This window comes from Hibiscus syriacus, unplaced genomic scaffold, assembly GCF_006381635.1.
Source record: "Hibiscus syriacus cultivar Baekdansim isolate YM2019G1 unplaced genomic scaffold, ASM638163v2 tig00002840_pilon, whole genome shotgun sequence".
Classification (NCBI taxonomy): domain Eukaryota; kingdom Viridiplantae; phylum Streptophyta; class Magnoliopsida; order Malvales; family Malvaceae; genus Hibiscus; species Hibiscus syriacus.
Window position 1 is genome coordinate 8648077 of NW_024061947.1, and position 12095 is coordinate 8660171.

Below are 12095 nucleotides of genomic sequence, written 5' to 3' on the forward strand. Positions count from 1 at the left end.
TGTGAAAATTCGAGGATGAACTTTCTTAAAAGGATGGGAGATTTGTAACATCCCAAAAGATGGGTCAGTGACTTAAATGCAAATTTTGAAAACTTAATGTTCAATTTCGAAATAAGTTAAAAGTTCAAAGATTTAATTGGAGAATTTTGATGGATTTAAATGAAGTTTGAAAATAATAAGGGTAGTATGGGTCATTTTGCAAGGAAGATTTTTATAATTCTTTTATAAGGAATTAACTCACGTGGAAGAGGAAAGAAAGGCCAATTTGATTCTAGAGTTTTCTTTTTCTCCCTCTTTCTTCCTCATACATGAGAGATCAAAGAAAAGGTAAGTTTTTTGGGTAATTGATTATTTGTTGATTTTAAGCGAAGGTTTTAAACCTTAGGTGATACTTAAGGAAAGCTTAAGTCATCTTAAAATCAAAGAATAAAGAAGTTATGAGAGATTAAGAAAAAGGAGTTTTTAAGTGGATTATTGAAATAGAAGGTTTAAATGAATTTGGAAGTCGAATTTGACTTGTCATCTATGAGAATAAGAAGTTATAAGAATTAGAATTAAGTTTAGATAACATGGAAAATGGGGTAAGATTCTTGGTTTTAAGGATTTGGGAAATATATGGAAGAAAATAAGGTATTGGAATGATAGAAGTTGGTTAAAGTGATCAGAGTTAAGTTTGGTAGCATAACTAGGGCTTAATACTGGAAAATTGAGTGAAGTGTTGATAATTTTTGGGTAAAAACAGCCGCTTCTGGGAAGGTGCACGATGCACTATTTTGTATACCGTTGCACCTATAGTGCATCGGTACACCCCTAAAGGAAAAAGTGAATATTGGTCTGTTAAATTCATTCAACTTATTAGCATCAAATTACAAGGTGTAGATATATGATAATTACCTTAAAATATATATTTATGTAGATATCGAGCACGAACAAGTTCTGGAACGATTATCAAGTTATGGTTCAATCGAAAGAAAGGAAATCATAAAAGTGGATTGGAACTTAGTGAGGCCAAGGTGAGTGCATATTAGATAACATATGATGTTGAATGGAAATAAGACTTGCGATAAGTCTATTTCCTATAGTGTTATGCATAAATTCATGAACCTGAGCATGTATTTGCTATGAGTGTCTGAGCTATATGTTATTGTATGTGTATGACATGATTTGAATGAATGATATGAATATGTGATATACACGTATAAAAGATTAAGTAAATGAACCTAGATGATAAACATGATAATATATATGTTTTTGTAATCCATGCAAAGTAATATGAGCTATGTGATATGAGATATATGAAAGAGAAAGTACATATGATAGGTGAATCATATGAAAATGTTCTACGTGTAAGTGAACCATGTGTCTATATGTATATGTGATTTGTGAGTTATATGATAGTGAGCTATGTGAAAGAACTATGAGACTACGTGCATATGTGAATGTGTGATAACATAACTATTACTGCCCATGTTATGTGACATGAAAGCTAGATGTGTAGTTGGCATGCCAAGAGTCGAGGGTCTACGCGGTCTTTCGGGACATATATGTATTCTTTGGAACATGTGTGAGGCCTTTTGAGATACATACTTGATCCTTGGTATATGTATATGGTTCTTAAGGAATTTTCTACGTGGTCTTTAGGGACAATCTTATATGGCACTTCGGTACAATTCTACACGGCACTACAGTGCAATTCTACATGGCACTTCGGTGCATTTATACGAGCTGTGGTGACAGCATTAGTGTACAACCTCAATAGACTCACATATCTATAGTTCTCACGGTATACATGGGCTAATCAAGAGATAATAACAAATACACTATATGTGATATGTATGTTTGGTAATGTTAAGTGTGTTACAGAAATCTCATGATGATACGTTTGTTAATTGGTACAGTTATATATGTGTTATATGATGTGTAGGCATGATGAGTAAAAGGAAATATGATTAAAGAAATCAATGATAATGATAAGAATTATAATAAAAATAAAGAATTGATGTGCATATGTCTGTAGTTATGTTTGATACATAATGCATTCCATAGTTTATGAAGTCTACATGAAGTGTGCAAAATAGCAATTAGAAATGGTATGTTATAGTAAATTTAATTATGCCTCACTAAATCATAGACTTAGCGTGTGATTGTTTCACACGTAGGTTACAGAAGTGAGAAGAGAATCTAAAAAGAGCAAGACATGTCAGCATATTCCTTACAATGTTTCAGATCATAAAAGAAATGTTTGATATGTATTTGATTCTTTTAGATATAGTTGGCATGTAATATAAATGATTTGAATAGTATATGCTCTGATAAGTTTCTAAACTTTTATGATGAAATAATATGAACTTTTTTTACGAGAAATTTTCATTCTTTTAAATAAGTAAAAGTTTTAAAAATTGATGTAACACCTCGGACTCGGATCCGGGTCGGATACTGGTTGGGGGTGTTACATGGGTCAAAGAGTATGCCCTGAAGGGGGCTATTTTTTGGGAGGCTAGCTACAAGCCCCAACTTAGTTGGATATTGAGGAGGTTGCTTAAGCTCAGGAATGAAGCAGCTGACTTATTTGGCAATGTGATGGATTGGAGTATGGTTAAAAGCAGCTGGGTATGGGAGAAAATGAGGGACAAGATGGAGAAGGTAAGGTGGGAACATCTGATCTGGTTCTCTCTACATATCCAAGAATGTCAATTGTTGCTTGGATGGTTGCTTTAAATAGGCTCCCTACTAAAGACAGACTCATTCGTATGAGAATGGAGTTGGATAGGCGTTGTGATCTCTATAGTGTTGGGTTAGAAAACAGAGACCACTTGTTCAATGACTGTGCTTTTGCAGGGGGTATGGAGTAAGGTTTTGCAGGCCTATAGAATTTCCTACATGGTATTATGTTGGAATGATGCCTTGGCTTGGGCAGAAGCCAATTTCAAGGGAAAATCCTTGCTTGTCTGTATCTTGAAGCTAGCTTGGATTTGTTTTTTGTATTTTGTCTGGGAAGAACGTAACTCTAGGAATTTTAGAGGCTGCTCTCGGGTAGCAGATGAAATTTTTGAAAGTATCAGGAGGTCTGTTAGTGCTAAGTTACATGGTTGTAGCATAAACAAATCTGATAGGGTTAATCTTCAGCTTTGTTTGGAATGGAACATTGGTTAATTTATTGGTTGTTATTGAATTGTTGTGTGTTTGTCTGGTTACTCATCTACAGATGTGAGGGGCCTAAGGGCGGCTGATTCATGGGGAGTTTGCTTCCTCATTTTGTTGTTTGTTGTTTTACATCTTCGTTTGTTTGTCTTTGGTTGAGTTGTTTTTGAAATAACTAGTTACTTAGGTTGTTAGTAGGGGGTGATGAGTAATAAAAATCAAATTATCCAAAAAAATATGTCTTTTAATTCTATTTCATAATTCAAATGAAAATTTATTGATTTGCAAATCCATATTTTAACCAGGAAGAATTAAATTTCTGTTGATTTGGAATGAAAGTAATAGCTTGTGATGGTCGATTCAGGAATTTATAAACATTGTAACTGTTGTAAAAGGACCCCAGACACCGTGTTTTCCTTTACATTTTCATTGCAATTTCGGACAACAAAAAGGTAAATTTTCAAGGGAATATCACACAAACTATGTGGCAGACAATGCAACAAGTCTTCATCATCATCACAAAAAAAAAAGTAAAACCCTTAACAAGATTTAACTTTCCCCTATCAAGGGACTCTGCAACAACAACCGAACCGACGAGCCGATCCATCAGAATAGCATGAGATCCGCTGCTGTGCGACTGTTATTCTGAACCATCCGGGAAAGAGTCCAATGCGTCTCGCTTGCCATCGATGTAGAATTCGACGACTGCTTTCATTCTTTGAAGTTTATCCAGGTGGTAATTCACATGAACAATAACAGGCTTTAACTTCTTCAGTTTGTCATCTTTTCTCACTGTTTTAAATAGGACTTTACTGTTCATAAACATGTAGAAATCCATAGTTCTTTTAGCAGCATGAAGGCCACCATACCCAGGATGTGATGGAAAGAAGAGTTCCTCATTAAAAATAGCTTAGTCTCAAGAGTTTTCTTGCCGAGCAAGGCGGTCCGCGACTCGATCCAAAAGCTCAATCGAAGCAATCGCATGCCTTATATAAAAGAAACCAGAGTTGAAAACCCAGATTCTCATTGTATGAGCAAATCGTGCCCATCCCATGGCAGGCTCGTCGAAGACGTCGTTATATCCGTATGCAGTCATGTTATCGTGACCATCGGTCATGGACTCGACATCGGAATCGCGATAAAGATGGTTGAACGGATTCTGTAAGTACACTATATCAACATCCGAGAGCAGAACACTATATCCCAGTTGCAAAAACTCCCTCAAAATTCGGAACTTCAATCCGAAGACAGCATGATTTCCTCCGGCTTTACCGACAGTGTCGATACCATCGTCTGGATCCCTCTTGTACACCGGGACATCATTCGATTTGCAGAACTCTACAATGTAATCGTCTAAAGATATAACAAGATAATTACTTATACCAACTCTCTTGATGCTAGAAATGTTGAAAATCAATGCACCGAAAGTGCATGGTTTGAAGAAAAAAAATATATTTTGTCAACAATTGTAGACACTGAAAATTAGGTGTAGAAATTGTTGATTTTTTATATGGGCAAATTACAAACTCTAGTCACTAAAATTTAGGATATTTACAAATTAGTCCTTAAGCTTCAACTATAAATACCCTAGCTCATTTAGCTTCAAAACCATCCCAAAGCATTCTAGCTTTCTTCCAATACTAGAGAGAATTTAGAGAGTTTCTTGAGAGTTGTTTTCTCCTTTTTATCAAGAGAGAATTATCATTATTTTCTCCTTGGTAGATCGAGAGAAGTTGTAATTCCTATTTTCTCATAGTGAAATTCTTCTATCGTTGCCCGTTGTTTTTACCCTATATTATTTAGAGGTTTTTCACGTAAATTTTGTGTCTCTTTTATCTTCATTTTTATTTTCTCAAATTATCAGTTGCGATTTTGCTCTATCCGATAGCCTTCTTCCGCAATAATTGGTATCAGAGCCAGATTTGAGTGTGTAATATCTGCTTATTGTCTTTGTGGTTGCCACCAAAAGGTGAATCCTCCAACATAAGAAAGTAAGAATGTATTACCCATTCTTTGAAGGTTCCAGAAAACTATTCACGATAGTGAAATAGTGGGAGCTATCCGTAAAAAAAGCTATGGCAATGAAATTTGATATTGAAAAATTCAATGGGAGAAATTTCTCATTGTGGAAATTGAAGATGAAGGCCATCCTGAGGAAAGACGGTTGTCTAGCAGCTATCAGTGAAAGGCCGATGGATTTCACAGATGACAACAAATGGATCGAAATGGATGGGAATGTTATGGCAAACTTTCATCTAGCATTAGCAGATGAAGTATTGCCAAGCATCGAGGAGAAAAAGACAGCTAAGGAGATATGGTATCATCTCACCAAACTGTACGAGGCCACATCGTTGCATAATAAAATTTTCCTTAAGATAAAATTGTACACTCTCCGTATGCCAGAATCTACTTCAGTGACAGAACACTTAAATACACTGAACACTTTATTTTCTCAGCTTACATCCTTAAGCTGTAAAATAGGAGAACAATAACGTGCTGAACTTCTACTTCAAAGTCTACTGGATTCGTATGATCAACTCATCATCAACTTGACAAATAGTAATGTCACCAGTCTAGTCTTCGATGACGTTGCGACTGCTGTTCTACAAGAAGAAAATTGGCGCAAGAACAAGGAAGATAGACAAGTAAATCTGCAACAAGTAGAAGCATTGACAACGATGACAACGATGAGAGGGAGATCAACAGAACGTGGCCAAAGCAGCATTCACAAATATGGTAGATCGAAGTCGATGAGCAAGAAGAATTTAAAGTGTTATAATTTTGGAAAGAATGGTCACTTGAAGAAGGATTGTTGGAGTCTAAATAAAAACTCCAATCCACAAGGTAATACCGCAAACACTTTAGATTATGGAGATGCTCTATGCTATGAAGCGTCAACCACCGTGGAAGGAAGAAAACGATTTGCAGATATATGGCTCATTGATTCGGGAGAAACATATCACATGACCTCAAGAAGAGAATGGTTTCATCATTATGAACCTGTCTCGGGAGGATCTGTGTATAGTTGCAATGATCATGCCTTAGAGATCGTTGGCGTGGGAACCATCAAATTGAAGATGTATGATGGAACAATTAAAGTTGTTCGAGATGTGCGGCACGTGAAAGGCCTAAAGAAAATTTATTATCCTACGAATTGTTGATAATAATGCAAGCAAGATTGAAACACGGAAAGAAATCATGAAGGTGTTCCGTGGAGCGCTGTGTGCTGAAAAGGCAAAAAAGATAGCAGCAAACTTGTACATGCTGAAGGGAGAGACTTTGCTAGAAGCAGAAGCCTCTCCTCAGTTCAGATTTTTGCAATGCTATGGCATCAGAAACTTGGACACATGTCAGAACAAGGAATGAAAGTCCTTGTGGAGCAAAAGCTAATTCCAGGCTTAACGAATGTATCACTTACTTTGTGTGAGCATTGCATAACAAGTAAGAAACACCGGTTGAAATTCAACACATCAAATTCTATAGGTAAAAGTGTTCTAGAATTAGTTCACTCTGACGTATGGCAAGCACCAGTTACATCCCTAAGCAGAGCAAAATACTTTGTTCATTTATTGATGACTACTCCATGTTGGGTGTACCCTATTAAGAAGAAGTCAGATGTTTTCAACTTTCAAAAACTTCAAGGTGCGGGTGGAACTTGATTCTGGAAATAAGATCAAGTATCTCAGAACAGATAATGGAGGAGAATACACAAGCGAAGAATTTGATGACTTTTGCAGGAAAGAATGCATCAAAAGATAGTTCACAGTGGCGAACACTCCTCAACAAAATGGAGTGGCAGAGCGGATGACAGAACCTTGTTAGAATAACAAGAGCAATGTTGAGGGATGCAGGCCTAGAAAAATCATTCTGGGCAGAAGCAGTCATACCGCCTGTTATTTGGTGAATCGAGCTCCATCAACTGCAATAGAGCTGAAGACACAATGGAGATGGGACTGGTAAACCAGCTGATTATTCAAACCTCCATGTATTTGGAAGTATTGTGTACGTGATGTACAACTCCCAAGAAATTTCAAAATTAGATCCAAAATCCAGGAAATGCAAATTCTTGGGGTATGCTGATGGAGTAAAGGGGTATCGCTTGTGGGATCCTACTGCCCGTAAAGTGATCATCAACAGAGATGTTACCTTTATAGAAGATAAACTACAAATAAAAGAAGACGATGATAGCACTGAAAAGTCAGAGACTACTCAGATACATGTGGAAAAAGAGTTTGAACAAAGAGATTCTTCTGAAGCAGAACCAGCACATGATGAACAAGAACCAGAGATTTCTGAAGCTCCAACAACTCGTCAATCAAATCATGTGAGAAGACGTCCCAATTGGCACTCAGATTATGTTATAGAAGAATGTTGCTTTTTTAACAGAGGACGGTGAGCCATCAACATACCAGGAGGCAATAAACAGCTCAGATGCTTCACCGTGGATGATGGCGATGCAAGAAGAAATCGAAGCCCTTTATAAAAATAATACATGGGACCTTGTGCCACTACGAAAAGAAAGGAAGCCAATTGGTAACAAATGGGTCTTCAAAATAAAGCGAAATGGTGATGATCAAGTTGAGAGGTATCGTGCAAGACTGGTGGTCAAAGGATATGCTCAAAAGAAGGTATTGATTTCAATGAATATTTTCTCCTGTGGTTCGACTAACAACAGTTCGAGTAGTTTTGGCAATGTGTGCTACATTGAACTTACATCTAGAGCAGCTAGATATTAAAACAGCTTTTCTTTATGGAAATCTTGAAGAAGAGATTTACATGCTCCATCCTGAAGGTTTTGAAGAAAAAGAAAATAAGAACTTGGTTTGCAGATTGAACAAATCTCTGTACGGTCTAAAGCAGGTGTCGAGGGGTTGGTATAAGAGATTTGATTCCTTCATTATGTGCCTTGGATACAACAGACTTAATGCAGACCCTTGTGCTTATTTCAAGAGGTCTGGTGATAACGATTTTGTTATATTGTTGTTGTATGTAGATGACATGTTGGTTGCAGGACCCAACAAAAATCATATTAAAGAATTGAAGGCACAACTGGCTAGGGAATTTGAAATGAAGGACTTGGGATCAGCAAACAAGATTCTAGGGATGCAAATCACCGAGAAGAAGTAGGGAAGATTTGGCTTTCACAAAAGAATTACTTGAAGAAGATCTTGTCAAGATTCAACATGCAAGATTGTAAGCCAATTTATACCCCTCTTCCTATTAACTTCAATTTATCCTCCAGTATGAGTCCTAGCAGTGAAGAAGAGAGGATGGAGATGTCTCGAGTACCGTATGCATCAGCAGTGGGAAGTTTAATGTTCGCTATGATATGCACAAGACCAGACATTGCACAAGCAGTGGGAGTGGTTAGTCGTACATGGCGAATCCAGCAAGCGCATTGGAATTTGTGAAGAGGATCCTGAGATATATCAAGGGACCTCAAATGTTGCATTATGTTACGGAGGATCAAACTTATTAATCATAGGTATGTAGATTCTGACTATGCAGGGGATTGGATAAAATCATACCAAGACAACATAGCAGATTTGACGAAGGCGATCAATACTAAAATTACTTGGTGTCGATCCTCTTGTGGCCTGTCAGACGTAAGCAACATGATGGTACATGGTAGAAAGAATGGTGTGAAGATATGATTGTTCCAATCAAATCTTCAAGTGGGAGATTGTTGAAAATCAATGCACCGAAATGCATGAAAAAAATATATTTTGTCAACAATTGTAGACACCGAAAATTAGGTGTAGAAATTGTTGCTTTTTTATGGGCAAATTACAAACTCTAGTCACTAAAATTTAGGGTATTTACAAATTAGTCCTAAGCTTCAAACTTAATACCCTAGCTCATTTAGCTTCAAAACCATCCCAAAGCATTCTAGCTTTCTTCCAATACTAGAGAGAATTTAGAGAGTTTCTTGAGAGTTGTTTTCTCCTTTTTATCAAGAGAGATCATTGTTTCTCCTTGGTAGATCGGGAGAAGTTGTAATTCCTATTTTCTCATAGTGAAATTCTTCTACCGTTGCCTGGTTTTTACCCTATATTATTTAGGGGTTTTCCACGTAAATTTTGTGTCTCTTTTTCATTTTTATTTTCTCAAATTATCATTACGATATCCGATACCTTCTTCCGCAACAAGAAAACCAAACCTCCAATGTCTCTTTTACATTTGAATTGGCAAGAGCCACGATAAGTTCTTTCTCGACGGCAACTTCCCCAAGATCTTAGCCAACCTCGGGTTCACCGATGTATCGGGAACGACGGTCGGGCTAGTTAAAGCCTTGATGTACCAAAAGGTCCAGCTTGTGATGTTCCCCACAACCATTAAGCTTCTTTGCATGATCTTTTTCTTGTTCAACAAGTCGAAGCTCATATTTCAAATCCCTGATCTGCTTCTTTAATACGGAATTATTCTCCGATAGCGAGACGAATTCGGACTTCAGCATCTTAATCTACTCCGAGGATTCGCACGAAGAAGAATCTACCTGAAAAACAGCAGAGAAGAAGATGGCGTATCCATTAATCAACAAATATCGAATCCAACTGACATTAGTATGAAGATTAATAACCACTTAAAAGGGGAACATGAATCAAAATAAGAGGAGAACCTGGATATTGGATATGCCGAATCGACGAGTTCGAACCGATGGATAGGAAATGATGAGGCCATGAGGGAAATAGAAAGCGATGAGACAATCGATGACAACTCCGATGACAATGTCTATTGCGATCCGAAATCGTAGTGACTGTTGCGCTTTGTCCCTACGACCCAACACCGCCATGGATGAACAAGCTAAAAGACTTTTCGTCCAATTAGTCTATTGCAGCTTGGTAGCTTGTAAATTTACTCGTCCTTTTGGTAGAGAAGACAAGATTTTGATTTGGTCAACTGATCTTGGTGAAAGATCCAACGGATCATTTATGGAATAAGGATCGTTGACTCTTTTCTACAGTATGTCCTTCTCTATTAATTTGCACTTGTTTCAACTTAATAGTTATCAAAGTGCTAGTTGTCATATAAATTACAGAGAGATTCCTGTTCCCCACTTCCCACCTCTAAAACGTCAGAAGATCTTTATTATTGGTTGAGCTCAATCCGTTTATTATTAAATTAGTAATAATTAATACGCTAAAAATGCAAAAATAATAAAAAATTAATTATAATGGAAAAATTTTAATGTCCCTTTGAAATCCAACGTCATGATTAACTTAAAAAATATTTGGCAAAAAGGGAAGTGAAGTGTGTGATATATGTGTATTTAAGGAACTCATCGAGCGACCTCACTGATCAAATGAGTGTTATTCTCATTTTGAAGTATTATGATCTATAAGTTATGTGTATAGGATGCGTATACATTGTTAATATTATGTAAATTTTAAATAAATATTGTTTTACTCATCTCATACTATTCAATATATATGTTATGATCTACTTATATAGTGTAAAACTGTTTTAGTTTTACACAAATTTAGGACGGTTGGATGATTCAAAATCTAAGATTAACTCGTTTTTCTTTGATGAATATCATCTCATTTTTTATTGTTAATCTCAACCGTCTATTTTCATTCCTCCAATGATCCTAAATCTATATAAAACTATTTTTTTAATAATATAAATATAATTAGATTATATATATATTTTATCAGATACTACTTACCATCGACCCATAAAATACTTCTATATTTGGATAATTTATTACCCTTAATGTTACCCCTAAACTCGACTTAGGAGTTACAACTGAATCAGAGTAATCACGTTGACTCCAAAAATAGTTTACGGATGAAATTTTGTTTAAAAAACCATTTTAAAAACATTTACCAAATATGATATTAGAATAAACCAATGCCACAATTTAAAGAGGTTGAAAGCAAAATTTTAGCCTCACATGGTATGAAATCGAGACTCCATATATGATAGCCAAACCGGTACACATCTAGATAATATGAAAATAGAAGCAGAAATAGATTGAGCCACAAAGCTTAATGTGTCCTCTAAATACAAATAATATTCAGATATTTCAGGCATGGATATAAAAACAAAGATAATCGAGTAACAATAAACTAGATTTTATTACCAGAATATCATACAGAGTTTCACAACTTTACCTTTTGTTATAAACGAACATGACAAAAAACATTACCTACTGAAGGAAGCCTGAGATCACCAAAGTGGTTCCAGAGCAGAAAATAAAAATTAAGATGGGGACGTAACCCTTTGAATAGGAGCCCGAGTTAACCTCCAAGGAGGAACTCATCAGAAATCAGAAACAGGACAAAGATGTTACTCTCCATAGAGGTTCCCATGTAGAAACAAGATGGGGATATAATCACATGCACAATCAGGACAGGAATATAATCTCATGTCGAATCAGGACGAGAATCAAATCCCATGCAGATCAGACGAATCAATCCCCATGCAGAATCAGGACGAGAATCAAATACCATGCAGAATCAAGATTGCATCTGTCATAACCATTTTTTTAGAAAACAATTAAATATTATTTTAAAAAACGATTATGACTTTAATTTTGAAAAATTGGTTGATTTGGAATTAATTGGAATTAAATTAGATTGGAGTCTCCATCGACCTTTGGGTTAGGTAGGTCGAATACCTAAAAAACGTCTTTTAAAACAATTTTAAGGAAAATCGTTTTTTAGATAAAAGTGGTATGCGTTACCAAAGATTCGATGAAAACGGGTTCGGGAATCGATTACGCGTGGGGAAGGATAAGCACACACTGCGTCCGAAAATCAGTACTTAATCACTTACACTTTGTCGTAATGGTATAAATCATGAATCGAATATAAAGTTAATTTATGATCCATTTATTGAACATTAATTAATTTGCTTCGAATTGATAATTAGAGAAAATTCTTTAACTAGATAAAATCTTGAAATTAACAATCCTCCTTCGGGAAAGCTATCTCACTATTTTTTATCAT

At 36.0% G+C, this 12095-nt stretch overlaps 1 pseudogene; it reads right to left on the reverse strand.

Moving 5' to 3' along the window:
- Positions 1-3729: 3729 nt before the first annotated feature.
- On the reverse strand, positions 3730-9957 carry LOC120156695 (annotated as a pseudogene).
- Between the last annotated feature and the right edge of the window lie 2138 nt (positions 9958-12095).